Raw genomic sequence first — 14,602 nt, forward strand, 5'->3', positions numbered from 1 at the left:
ATAGTCGTATGCATGCCTCCTCCCATACGTACATGAGCACGTATACGTATATATGTACGCCGATCCGCAATGAAGGCACGCAGCTGGCCCCTGGTCGAACTCACACCGACACCGATGAAAGAAAAAAAGAAGCGCCGACACGGCGACGCTTGGCAGTGCAATAGTTTATACATACGTACATGCACTACAGGCTCGGAAGACTCGACGTCGAACGAGCCGAGCCAGGGATCGAGAGCACCGGCCGGTCGCCCGAGGGTACGGCCTCCGTCGTCGATGCGCCAGCTGGACGGACTGCTGGCGGGCTTCGATCGCCATCGCCATTGATTGATCGGTCGCTAGCTGCCTCGCGCTTTCGCGGCGGTACGGGCCGGGGGTGCAGTGGCCACCGGCGATTGGCGGCGCGGCGGGACCGGACCTGCATGTCCGGTTACTGTTCGAGCAATAGGGGAAACGTGTGTTTCCCGCGCGAGGCGCCGATGGCCTGGGGTCGATCGACGTGGCCGGGCGCCGCACCGGCTGCTCTTGGTAGGCCGCCACGCGGGGTAGCGGGTGTCGGCCGCCGTACGGTGTAGTACACGTACGCGCGCGGGGTCCCGGGGAGAGAACAGCAATGGCTTCCCATCCCGGCCGTCCCCACCTACGGGTAGTGGTTGGCTGGCTCGCGGTGGGAGGGCGCGCGCTTTTTGACTCCTTGCGAGCCCGTCGCGCGCACGCCGGCTCGCTCCTGCAGCACAAACTACAGCTGCAGTAGGGCTGCCCACACACTGGCGGCATGGCGTGACGGCATTTCTGTTGGCACAGCGACGATCTCCGACGTCGGTGCACTGGTTTGCTTTCACCAGTGCGCGCGGCAGGAAACCCCGGTTCGTCCATGCATACACAAAATTAACCGACCTGGTGAATCCTCAATCGATCAACCGAGCATGCACGCATGCATGTACATTGTTTACACGCGCGTGCGTGGGGTCTGGAGAACTTAATGGTTACACGGTACACTACGTGTCATGCAAGGTACCACTAAAGGATTACTTTATAAAGTATTTTCAATGCCGGCCGCGAGAGGCGGAGGCAGGGCCAGGATGGGGCAGGTCGGGGAAGAGAGAGGAAGAAGATGGACAGCGAAGGTGGGTTTTTACGGGGAGAGAAAACGGTTAGCGGAGAAACAAGGTAATCTAGACATTCATTATTTATCCAACGGCCGTGAGCTGAAGTACTGCTGCACAGACACTGATCTATTTCTGGACGTTGGATCAAGATCTAGTGGTCCTAGGAATAGCGACCACACAAAAAAAACACTTCAGCGTACCTGACATTTAGACCCTCCCAATATATATACTCCTTCCGTTCCAAAACACTTGTCGTGCTTTTAGTTCAAACCATGACAATTATCTTGGAACAGAGGAAGTAGCATGAAAATATTTGTTATAATAATTGTAATGAAGCTAATTTGATATTGTAGATGTTGATATATTTTTATATAAACTCGGTTAAACTTAAAAAAATTTGATTTAAAACAAAGCTAAAACTTCAAATGCTTTATAACATAGTTAGTAAAAGATTATTTTATGGGTCCTGCAGTGAAGGTAAATCATGCCGTAAAAGTTGCATGCGCTCAGTGGCGGAACTAGACAGGGAATGCTAGAGGGGCAGAAGATTTCTGAGGGGCGGAAGTCTATTTTTACTAATTAAGCACCTGCACAAGAAAAATCCTTCAAACATTTTTCTCAAAGTTGAGAGGGATGAACCCTGAAGAACTACATTAGCTCTGCCGTTGCATGCACTGCCCGCGAGCTCAAATCTTCCCTTATAAACAGCAAACAGATCAAAATTGTAAAGAAAGAACAAATATTTTCTACAACGATCATTGACAGATTGTTAACATGTGTATAATTTTTTATGAAGAAAAAACATTTCAGAGCATTGAGGAATGTTTTTTCTCATGAAAATTTGCGCTTATGTAGACAAGTCGTCAATGTTCATTGCTAAAAAGTTAAGATTGTTTTGATTTTTTTACTAATTTTTTATTTAACTTAACTGTTCATCACGCGGGTATTTGAGCTCACGGCCAAAAGAACAGCTTCGCATGAGTGCCTACCTTCGTGGCTAGACTACTAGAGCAATGAGTAACCGTCTTAAAATACATGTCTCATTAACTTGCACTGGTACTACGTGTCCCACTAATTACTGCCACGCACTACGTACACATGTCCTTGTGACCGATCGCACGATAAATTTGACTCGATGGGTTGACGGTGACGTGCATTTGCTTGTCCATCTCTTGCGCCGTCGTACGTGCTTGTCGTGTCTCGTTATGAGGGTTCCATGAGTAGCAATACTGACATTACTCGACGTCCCATCTTGCTCCCTGCTTGTTTTCTTCTATGGCTATGTACGTACGTACGGGGCCTCAGGAATCTGAGATGCAAAATAACCAATGGCCGCCGTGTACGGCAAAATTTCGTGTTTTGATCTTTTTCACGTCTAAAATCGAGATCTGACCTCGGTTTGAAATTATTTCGACATTTGACCCTTTCAGCTACCGCCGTTCGCCGTGGCGGTAGATGTGTACAGGCTACCGCCATTCTACCTGGCGGTAGGGTACTTTGACGGCTGTCTGGACGTTAACGGGGCCTGACGTGGCAAAGGGACATACCGCCGCAGGTCTCGGCGGTAGGCTTGAACACCCTACCGCCCAGGTCCCCGGTGGTAGGGTCCTGGAGATAATGTTCGGTGGGGTCCATTCACCACCTACCCACTACACTCATCTTCTTCCTCCCCGAGCTCACACTCTCTCCCCCTTTTCTTCTTCACCAAAGCACCCACTAGATCCACCTCCATTGCTTGAGATTTGTCCGGTGGATCGAGGCCATTTGCATCACCCAAGGTACCTTCCCCATCCCATTTTCATTTGGTTGGTTCAAATCATCTAGCTTTGTTGGAATGAACTAGTTTTGGAATCCCCTATTTCTTCCTCTAATTTAGCATTTATTGTGCATTTATGGCACATTTATGGGGCATTTATGGTGTATTCATGGTTGATCTAAGTAATATGTGTCACTCTTTGTTGTGGCAAGCTAGCTTAAGAGTTAGGGTTAGGGGTTTAGTTAGGTTAGGGTTAGGGTTAGGGTTAGTGCTATGATTAAGGTAAACTAGTTGTTAGACTCAAAACCTTATATTTTAGCTAGTTCATCCATATGAATTGACCGGTCCATGGATGACTCAATTTTGTTCCATTGTTTTTAGATGGATAAACTAGTGAATGTGCATTATTTGGACAAGGCGGCTTTCATGCATGGAAATGCCGACGAAGGGGAGGAGGCCATGGTTTTTGACACAAGCCCGAGCTATGATGATATTGTCGTGAAAGTGAGAAACGTCCTCAATTGGATTAACCCAAGTGATGGTGTGAAGCTTATTGGACGTTATGATGTGGGAGTGGGACTAAGATCCCGATTAAAGAGTATGCCCATCACCTCTCAATTGCATTGGAATGTGTATAAGGTGAAAGTTGAGGGATCACAAGACAAGTCACTTGAGTTATTTGCCACAAGACAATTCAAGGTTGAAGTTCCTCGGCCACTACTTGACTTGAACCGGAATGTGTCCTCCCCAATACATGATGTTGTCGTGGTGTTTGACCACAATGCGGCTAGCCAACCACCAAGTAGCCAACCAAATGAAGAGGACATCATCAATGCTAGAGCAATAGTTCTTGTAGGTGATGATCATGTTGAAGATGAGGCCGTTGCTCATGTTGATGAACATGCAAATGTTCATGTTGATGGAGATGCCATTGCTCATGTTGATGGAGATGCTATTGCTCAAGATGATGTGTATGAGGAAGAAGAAGAGATTCATTACAATCCCATTGGTGACTTGGATGCCATTGTGCATCAACAAGACATGGACCGGAACCTACCTTATAGCCGTATGTGTAGGTATGAGTCGGATGATGAGGGTCCACCAGAAGAATTGGATGACAATGGATTCACGCCGCAAGAAAATCAAATTTACAAGAAGGTCAATGGCAAGGAAAGAGGACCCTCTTTGTTCCGTGATCTTAGCCTTGCCGACAAGGCCGTTTTTGATGGTGGCATGAGGTTGGGCTTGATCGAACCATCGCCTTGCCCGAGGATGGGTGATCCAAGGCCACCGGGTGAGGAAGAGAATGCGCATTTTAAGAAAGGGATCGAGTTTGGTTGTTTGCAAGATTTCAAGATATGGTTGAGTGACTATGCCATTCGGAACCATAGGCCGTTCGTTGTTGGTCATTCCAACAAAAAATTGCGCTACACCATCAAATGTGACAAAGAAGGTTGCCCATGGAAGATCCGTGGAAGAAAGATCAAGGAAACTGGGCAATGGGAGTTGAAGAGTTGTGTGGCCACCCATAAGTGCATACCGCCGGAGAAAGCGGACCGAAGCAAGGGACACCACCAACTCACGTCCGAGTATCTAGGCTATAAATTGTTGAATGAGATATCCCATGATCCAACCGTGAAGGTGAAGTTCCTCATGAGTTCGGTCTTCGAAAGATTCGGGTACTCGGTCAAGTATGGAAAGGTGTGGATGGCGAAGGCAAACACCATAAGGATGTTGCATGGTGATTATGTCGCCGCGTACAACATTCTTCCGAGAATGTTGGGAGCCATTGCTCATCGAAACCCGGGCATGTGCCATAGGGTCGAGTCAATCGAGGGAGTGTTTCATCGAGCTTTTTGGAGCTTTGGGCAATGCATCAATGCATTTAGGCATTGCCGCCCCGTGTTGTCAATTGATGGAACGTTCTTAACCGGAAAGTACAAGGGCACGTTGATGGTAGCAACGTCCCACTCGTCCAATGACAATGTGTTACCGGTGGCATTTGCGTTGGTGCCTTCCGAGCACAATGATAATTGGCAGTGGTTCATGGATCATGTGAGGATGAAGGTGATTGGCCCCAAAAGAGAGGTGTGCATCATATCGGATCGCCATCATGGGATTCTCAAAGCAATAGAAGTTGACATTCCAGGCTATCCAAAGCTCCAACACCGTTGGTGCATGAGGCATTTCATGGCAAACTTTTACCGTGCATGCAAGAGTAAGGAGTTTTGCAAAGATCTTACCCATGTTTGTGTGGCATTTAACACCGACACATTCCAAAGCCGCTATGATAAGCTATTCAAGGCGTTGGTGAAGAACAAAGGAGGGAGAGAATTCTTGACAAGGAATTTTCCGGAGAAGCATAAGTGGTCACGTGCTTACGACGAAGGAGGTTTCCAATACGGAGACATGACAAGTAACATGGTGGAATGCTTCAACAATGTGCTCAAGGGTGTCCATTCTTTGTTGGTCACTGCAATAGTGAAATGTACCTTCTTCAAGCTCAACGAGTATTTTCTGAGGCATTCCGAAGAGACGGCCAAATGGATAGGTGAGAAAAATGGAATTTCCTTTCAAAGTTGAGGATTGGTTGAAGCATCAAGCGCGCAAGTCTTGGCGTCAACAAATCATTAGTTTCAATGAAAAAGAACAAATCTACCAAGTTGATGAGCCGGGTGGCACAACAAGGAACGACATGACATACGGTGGAGTAGCCTATGAGGTGCGCCTCAAGACCCGGTGGTGTTAGTGCGAGAGACCTCACAAGTATCATTGGCCTTGCTCGCATGTGATGGCCGCTGCAAGGTTCAGAAACTTGAAAGTATCGGATGGGACCACCTTGCGGTTGCTTGAGTTCACATTGGAATGAACGAGGTTGAAATGGGCTCCTAGGTTTCATCCCTTCCTAGATCAGTCACAGTGGCCTGAGTATCATGGGCCACACATCGTCCCCGACCCCGAACTCATGGTGCCTACAAAGGGAAGAAGAAGAAAGAAGAGGTTTAGGGGTGACATGGATGACCTAGCTAGATACACCGGAATGAAACAATTTTGTAGCGGCCATTTCATGGAGGCACCGGACATCAACAGTTGTGGTAAATGTGACGAGCCGGGACATAATGTTAGGAAATGCACCAAAAAGCCACGGACCGATGCCAACACTCCGGATCATAGTCAAAGTGGTGCCCGAAGAGGAGGTACCAGTGGCACACGAGGAGGTAGGAGTGGTAGTGGACGAGGAGGCTTGAGTGGTGCGCGTGGAGGACGGATGAATCTTGGCGGTAGTGGACGAGGAGACAGTATTAGAGGGCGTGGGGGCGGTCGGGTACCGGTGGCCGTGGTCGTAGGACGAGAAGGGTTGATAGAGGAAGGCCTATTGACATCTTGCTTAACCCAGATGGTTGAAATAAGGTGAATGGTACTTGTTATTTGGTCTTGTTTATTTGTTTTTTTGCATACGTACATGTTTTCTTACTTTACTAACTACCAAGTTTGTCTTTATAGGCATGGCTTCTTCCGGTTCCGCCACGAGGCCGCCATGTGCTAACCGCGAGGATATGCCGGACAAGTGGACAGACGCCGAGTTGGATAAGGTGAAGGACCAAGATATGAGAACTCCATCATGTTGGTGTGGAGATGTTTGCAAAGTTAAGCTATCCACCGACCGCAAGAAATCATGGATGGAAGGAAGAAGATATTTTGTTTGTCCCAACTATGCCTACGATCGTCCTCATCCAGCTCACGCCTATGATGTACCGCCGGTAAGTTGTTCAAGTTCAAACAAGTCATCAACCATTGAATCTATCTTACTAATGACCACATTTGTTCTTTATTCGTACCTAGTCGCCGCCTCCACTTTGTAAGTACTTCACATGGATAGATCAAGATGTGCCAGAAGATGTTAAGAAAGATCAACTTCGAGATTGTCTACGGAGGCAGCGGTTGTTTGTAGAAGCATTTCAGAGAGGCTTGGATGAAGAGCGTCGTGAAAAGGAGAGGATGGAGCGCAAGAAGCGTGAAGAGGAGAGGGCACACAAGGAGAAGATTGCTCGTCAAGAGGAGAGAGCAAGAAAGCTTGCAAGGGCTCGTGAAGCCCAGGAGGAAGATGAGGCATGCGACAAAAAAGGAAAATTGCCTTGTGTGACCCAATAAGGCCTTCGTTTCAAGAAACTAGTCATGAACTATGCCTTCGATTCGAGAAACATGTGATGAACTATGTCTTTGATTTGTGCTACCTATCATAAACTACGTCTTCGATTTATGAAACTTGTGATGAACTACGTCTTCGATTTGATGAAACTATGTTTGTTTTACTGTTGGTGTGACTTGATTTGTGTTGAAGTGATGAAGAAGAAAAACAGAGCAAACTCTGCTCTGCTTTGCACCCTACCGCCAGACCACATGGCGGTAGGAAATGAAACCCTACCGCCGGAGGATATGGCGGTAGGTTGACGAAATGTTCTGTGACCGAAACGGTCCCCTGTTTCTCGGTAGGGTTGGGCACCCTACCGCCGAAGCCGATGGCGGTAGGGGTGGCCACACAAATGCCTGCTCTGCAGCCTCTTTTGTGGCCAAATCGGGCATTTTGGGGGCGGTAGGGTTGGGCACCCTACCGCCGAAGCCGATGGCAGTAGGGGTGGCCACCCAAACGCCTGCTCTGCTGCCTCTTCTGTGGCCAAATCGGGCATTTTGGAAGCGGTAGGGTTGGTCACCCTACCGCCGGCGCTTATGGCGGTAGGGGTGGCCACCCAAACACTGATACGTCTTCAACGTATCTACTTTTCCAAACACTTTTGCCCTTGTTTTGGACTCTAACTTGCATGATTTGAATGAAACTAACCCGGACTGACGCTGTTTTCAGCAGAACTACCATGATGTTGTTTTATGTGTAGAAAAGAAAAGTTCTCGGAATGTCCTGGAAATCCACGGAGGCACTTTTCATAATAAATAAGAATTTTTGGCGAAATAATCAAGGCCAGGGGGCCCACGGGCTGTCCACGAGATAGGGGGGCGCACCCCCCCTAGGGGCGCGCCCTCCTATCTCGTGGGCCCCCCGGACCTCCTCCGACCTCAACTCCAACTCCATATATACTGTCTCGGGGAGAAAAAAATTAAGGAGAAAGTTTCATCGCGTTTCACGACACGGAGCCGCCCCCAAGCCCTAATCTCTCTCGGGAGGGCTGATCTGGAGTCCATTCGGGGCTCCGGAGAGGGGGATTCGTCGCCGTCGTCATCATCAACCATCCTCCATCACCAATTTCATGATGCTCACCGCCGTGTGTGAGTAATTCCATCGTAGGCTTGCTGGACGATGATGAATTGGATGAGATTTACCATGTAATCAAGTTAGTTTTGTTAGGGTTTGATCCCTAGTATCCACTATGTTCTGAGATTAATGTTTCTATGACTTTGCTATGCTTAATGCTTGTCACTAGGGCCCGAGTGCCATGATTTCTGATCTGAACCTATTATGTTTTCATGAATATATGTGTGTTCTTGATCCTATCTTGCAAGTCTATAGTCACCTATTATGTGTTATGATCCGACAACCCCGAAGTGACAATAATCGGGACACTTCTCGGTGATGACCGTAGTTTGAGGAGTTCATGTATTCACCATGTGTTAATGCTTTGGTCCAGTTCTCTATTAAAAGGAAGCCTTAATATCCCTTAGTTTCCACTAGGACCCCGCTGCCACGGGAGGGTAGGACAAAAGATGTCATGCAAGTTCTTTTCCATAAGCACGTATGACTATTTACGAAATACATGCCTACATTACATTGATGAATTGGAGCTAGTTCTATATCACCCTATGTTATAACTATTGCATGAGGAATCGCATCCGGCATAATTATCCATCACTGATCCATTGCCTACGAGCTTTTCACATATTGTTCTTCGCTTATTTACTTTTCCGTTGCTACTATTACAACTACTACAAAAACCCAAAAACATTTATCTTTTCTGTTGCTACTGTTACCATTACTATCATACCACTCTTGCTACTAAATACTTTGCTGCAGATACTAAGTTATCTAGGTGTGGTTGAATTGACAACTCAACTGCTAATACTCAAGAATATTCTCTGGCTCCCCTTGTGTCAAATCCATAAATTTGGGTTGTACTTCACCCTTGAAAGCTGTTGTGATCCCCTACATTTGTGGGTTATCAAGACTAATTTCTGGCGCCGTTGCCGGGGAGCATAGCTCTATTCTCTGAGTCACTTGGGATTTATATCTGTTGATCACTATGAAGAACTTGAAAGACGCTAAGACCAAGATTTTGCCCTCAACTACGAGGGGAGGTAAGGAACTGCCATGTAGCTCTGCACTAGATTCTCCTTCCGTTATTAGTAAGCTTGCGACACCTAAACCTGCTACTGCTATGAATTCTGATATGTCGCATGTTATTGATGATGCCACTTCTGCTATGCATGATGAAACTACTTCTGTGCGTGATACTACTTTGCCATTATGTGAATTTTTAGATGAACAACTTGCTAGAGTTAGGGGGAATGAAAATATTGAAGATGCTATTGATGATAGTGATGATGAACGTTCCCCCAATGATTATGTTTTACCTGTTGTTCCTAAGGGTTATGTTATGAATAAAGAAGCCGCTGAAGCTATTCTTGCTTGCAATGATAGATCTAATCTTAAGAAATTATTAGCTAAATGGAAGCATCAGGCTCTTAATGCTAGAATGAAACCCGATCCTACTTTTGCTACTTCACATACCTGTGTTACTGATAAGGATTATGAATTCTCTGTTGATCCTGATATTATTACTTTAATTGAATCTGATCCTTTTTATGGCCTTGAATCTGAAACTGTTGTGCCACATCTTACCAAGTTGAATGATATAGCCACTCTATTTACTCATGATGAGAAGTCTCGCTATTTATATATCCTTAAGATATTTCCGTTCTCATTAAAGGGTGATGCTAAGACTTGGTATAATTCTCTTGCTCCTGGTTGTGTGCGTAGTCCCCAGGATATGATTTATTACTTCTCTGCTAAATATTTCCCAGCTCATAAGAAACAAGCTGCCTTGCGGGAAATATATAATTTTGTGCAAATCAAAGAAGAGAGTTTCCCACAAGCTTGGGGGAGGCTTCTCCGGTTGCTTTATGCTTTGCCTGATCATCATCTTAAGAAAAATGAAATACTTGATATCCTTTATAATGGACTAACTGATGCTTCCAAGGACCACTTGGATAGTTGTGCTGGTTGTGTTTTCAGGGAAAGAACAGTCGACGAAGCTGAAATACTATTGAATAATATGTTGACTAATGAAAATAATTGGACTCTTCCCGAACCAGTTCCTGAAGTAATTCCTAAACCAATTGAGCCAACTCCTGAGCCTATTCCTAAACCCACTCCGAAGAAGAGAGGTGTTTTATTTCTCAGTCCTGAAGATATGCAAGAGGCAAAGAAATCAATGAAAGAAAAAGGTATTAAAGCTGAAGATGTTAAGAATTTACCTTCCATTGAAGAAATACATGGTCTGAATATACCGCCTAAAGAACTACATTGTTTTGATAACCCGACACAGGCAGTAAAGGTAAATTCTCTCTATAGATACGATAAAGTTGAAATACCCTCTATGTCACGCCCAAGATGCGACCCTATCCTAAAGGAAATCGAAGGTCCCACCAAGGATAGAAGCGCATCTTGAAGACGCTTTTGCAAGGTGGATATCATTACATCAACATTACATAATAGATAGGGATACATACATAAGGCATACAATGCCACACGAATACAACATCATCTTACATAAGAGCACCATCCGACTACGGATGAAACACAAACAGAAACTCAAACGACATCCACCCTGCTAGCCCAGGCTGCCGACCTGGAACCTATCCCCTGATCGAAGAAGAAGCAGAAGAAGAACTCCAAAACAAGCAAACCATCGCTCTCGCATCATGATCATCGCATAACCTGTACCTCCAACTGTTGTTGTAGTAAACTGTGAGCCACGAGGACTCAGCAATCCCATTACCATGGGTATCAAGAGTAGCAAAGCTTAATGGGAAAGGAAGGGGTAAAGTGGTGAGGTTGCAGAAGCGACTAAGCAAGTATGGTGGCTAAACATACGCAGAAAGAGCGAGAAGAGAGCAAACGGAACGGTCGTGAAGCTAGAAATGATCAAGAAGTGATCCTGAACTCCTACTTACGTCAAACATAACCCAAAAACCGTGTTCACTTCCCGGACTCCGCCGAAAAGAGACCATCACGGCTACACACGCGGTTGATGCGTTTTAATTCGTATCTAGTGTCAAGTTATCTACAACCAGACATTAACAAATTCCCATCTGCCTATAACCGCAGGCACGGCTTTCGAAAGTTTATACCCTGCAGGGGTGTCCCAACTTAGCCCATGATAAGCTCTCGCGATCAATGAAGGATATACCTTCTCCCAGGAAGACCCGATCAGACTCAAAATTCCGGTTTACAAGACATTTCGATGATGGTAAAACAAGACCAGCAAGACCGCCCGAATGTGCCGACAAATCCCGATAGGAGCTGCACATATCTCGTTCTCAGGGCACACCGGATAAGCTAAGCGTACAGGAGCCGACGAATCCAAGTTGCCAAGGAATGGTCCCGCACGGTGCTCTAGTTTGGACCAACACTCGGAGGAGCACTGGCTTGGGGGAGGGGGGTAAAATAAAGATGACCCTCAAGAGCACGACTCCCAAGGGAAAAAGGGCTAGGTGAGGCAAATGGTAAAACCAAGGTTGGGCCTTGCTGGAGGAGTTTTATTCAAAGCGAACTGTCAAGGGGGTCCCATAAATCACCTAACCGCGTAAGGAACGCAAAATCCGGGAACATAACACCGGTATGACGGAAACTAGGGGCGGCAAGAGTGGAACAAAACACCAGGCATAAGGCCGAGTCTTCCACCCTTTACCAAGTATATAGATGCATTAATAATATAAGAGATATTGTGATATCCCAACCAAAATCCTGTCCACCATGGAGCAATCTTCAACTTCACCTACAACTAACAACGCTATAAGAGGGGCTGAGCAAAAGAGGTAACATAGCCAAACAACGGTTTGCTAGGAAGGGTGAAAAGGTTAGAGGTTGACATGGCAATTTGGGAGGCTTGAAGAGCAATAGATAGGTAGCGCAGCAAAGCGATAGAAAGCAACTAGCATAGCAATGATAGTAGTGAGATCCAGGGTAGCGGTCATCTTGCCTGAAATCCCGCAAGGAAGAAGAACGAGTCCATGAAGAAGACGAACGGATGAAGCCACGAAGACGAACCAAGCGTAGATGAACGAATCCTCACGATCGCAACGAAACGGGAACTATCGAGAAGAAGCACACAACATGGTAAACACACCACACAAGAACAAGACATGATGCTCAACCAAGTATGATGCATGACAAAGCTATATGAAGCTACTCATGGCAAGAGATAATGCAAACAAGAGCAACACATCAAGGCAAGTTTAAATGAGGCCGGGAACAACATATAACAATTTCGGTAAGTCCTCATATGCATATTTCGAAATTGGTCCAGATCTGAATAAACCTTATGTTCAAGTTGTTAAACAGCAAGTTAAGATGCACAAGGATGATCTACACGAGATTCTAGTCAAGTTACATATAAAGTTCATTTAGTTCGGAGCTATGGCCTAGAAGATATGAGCAAAACAAGTTAAGCATGACATTGATGCAAAATGTATACAAACATCAAGCAAACACCTCAAAACATGGATACAAATGATAATATGAAACTACATGCAAAAACAAGCAAGTTTCATATAAAGCACACTCAAAACGGAGCAACGGTTCAACACACACTCTATACAAGTTATACCAACAATCTGTCCAAAATAGCAACTAGGCATATTGCAAGCACCAAAACAATATGCTACAGTACCACAATATGAAAACAAAATGCATGGGCATGATGTACAGGTAAAGCATAACAAAACATGAACACTGAGCTATCTCCAGAAATCACTAGAACATGCTCAAAAACACATGGCAAGATTGCAAATAGTAACAGTTTCAGACTTATCAGAAAATAACATCAGGTTGCAATGTTTAGAGCTATCAAACAACATGTTACAGGAACTTAACATGGCAAACAAAGGCGTGGAATTAATCTACTAATTTCATAGAACAAAAGTCCCTTACTGACCATGAGCCAAATAGGTACAGAAAATATGATGGCACCCATATAAACATGGCAAGTTATATGACAGATTCATACATGGCAGGAACAACGATAAGTAGGGAGGTAGATGAGCTTGAACCACTCACCACAGAGCAATACATGGCATGGAAAGGCAACCAACAGTAAGAATACATGTTTATGAAGCTAAGCATGTCAAGAGCAAGGTCATAGGGTGCATGTATCACTAGCAAAACACATGGCAACACTGAACGTAATGTTAACAGGCTGACAACAACATTATTTAGCAACTTGAGAGTAAGATTACAACAAGTTACAACAGGCTATAAATGCAACCAAGGGCATGGATGGATAGAGCATGACATGTATAACAAAACACCCTTAGTGAATATCTCCAGATTAAGCATAGAATGACTTGTAGCAGCAGGTTTACATAGCATCACCAAATAACAGATTCAGCCTAGCAAAACAGCAACAACAAGTACCCTACTTAACAAGCTCGATTCACTCACCACAAGTCATTGCTTGACAAGATAAGCATAGCATCAGCAAGAAGACATGTTTATGAAACAAACCAAGGCAAGAAAAATTCATAGCATGCAAGGATCAACTACAACAACCTTGGCAAAATTGAATAACATGTAAACAATCTGCCAGGAAACATTTTGTAGCAAAAGCAGAGCACTAAAATGACATGCTAGACTACTCCATAATTGCAACCAAGGGCATGGATGGATAGAGCATAACCATATGTTCAAAACATCCTTACTGAAGTATCTCAAAATATGCATGTATCTCTCTGTAGCATCATATTTACATGGCATCAAAATAACAACAAAACAGGGGCTAAAATCAGCAACAACACGAAGCCTAGTTTGCATGCTTGTGCTAGCCACCACATTGATCACAAAAATACATGGTAAGCACCTCTGTAAAGAAGACATGGCATAGTTCAAAACACATGTATACATCAACCTCATAAGATGCACACATCAATCATGGCCAAAATGACAAATGAGCAAGTTCTGTTAATAGACAACAGACAACATTATATAGCACTCTTGAAATAATGATTCAGGCATCAATATGAGCTAAAATGAACATGGTGCAATGGAATGCAATGAAGTACTCGTTGAAATGAACAATTTGACATATTACACGCACAAAACGGAGCAGTATGCATGGAGTTATGATGCGATGAACATGGCAACATTATGCAAAATATTTCGGGGACTTAGACGAAAAACGGGGTCAACCTCTGTAGATCCAGATCTGAAGTTCGCCGGAGTTCTTGCCAGAGAGGAGGGAGGCGGCCAGAGCTGGAGGAGGGGGGGCCGGATCCGGCGAGGAGGAAGTTGGTGGGGGCGCGGGACGGTGCCGGGGAGGTCGGGGACGGCCGAATCTGGTCCGGCCCGACCGGATCCGCGGCAACGGCAAAGCTCCGGCGAAGAGCTCGGGGAAGCTCCGGGTGGCAGGGAGCAGGCCGAGCGGCGGGGACGGTCGTCGAGGCGGAGGCCGGCGGCGCACGGGCGCGCAAAGGCGGCGACGGGCGGAGGCACGGACGCGGCAGCACGCCGGCGGGG

This window comes from Triticum dicoccoides, chromosome 6B (assembly GCF_002162155.2).
Source record: "Triticum dicoccoides isolate Atlit2015 ecotype Zavitan chromosome 6B, WEW_v2.0, whole genome shotgun sequence".
Taxonomy (NCBI): domain Eukaryota; kingdom Viridiplantae; phylum Streptophyta; class Magnoliopsida; order Poales; family Poaceae; genus Triticum; species Triticum dicoccoides.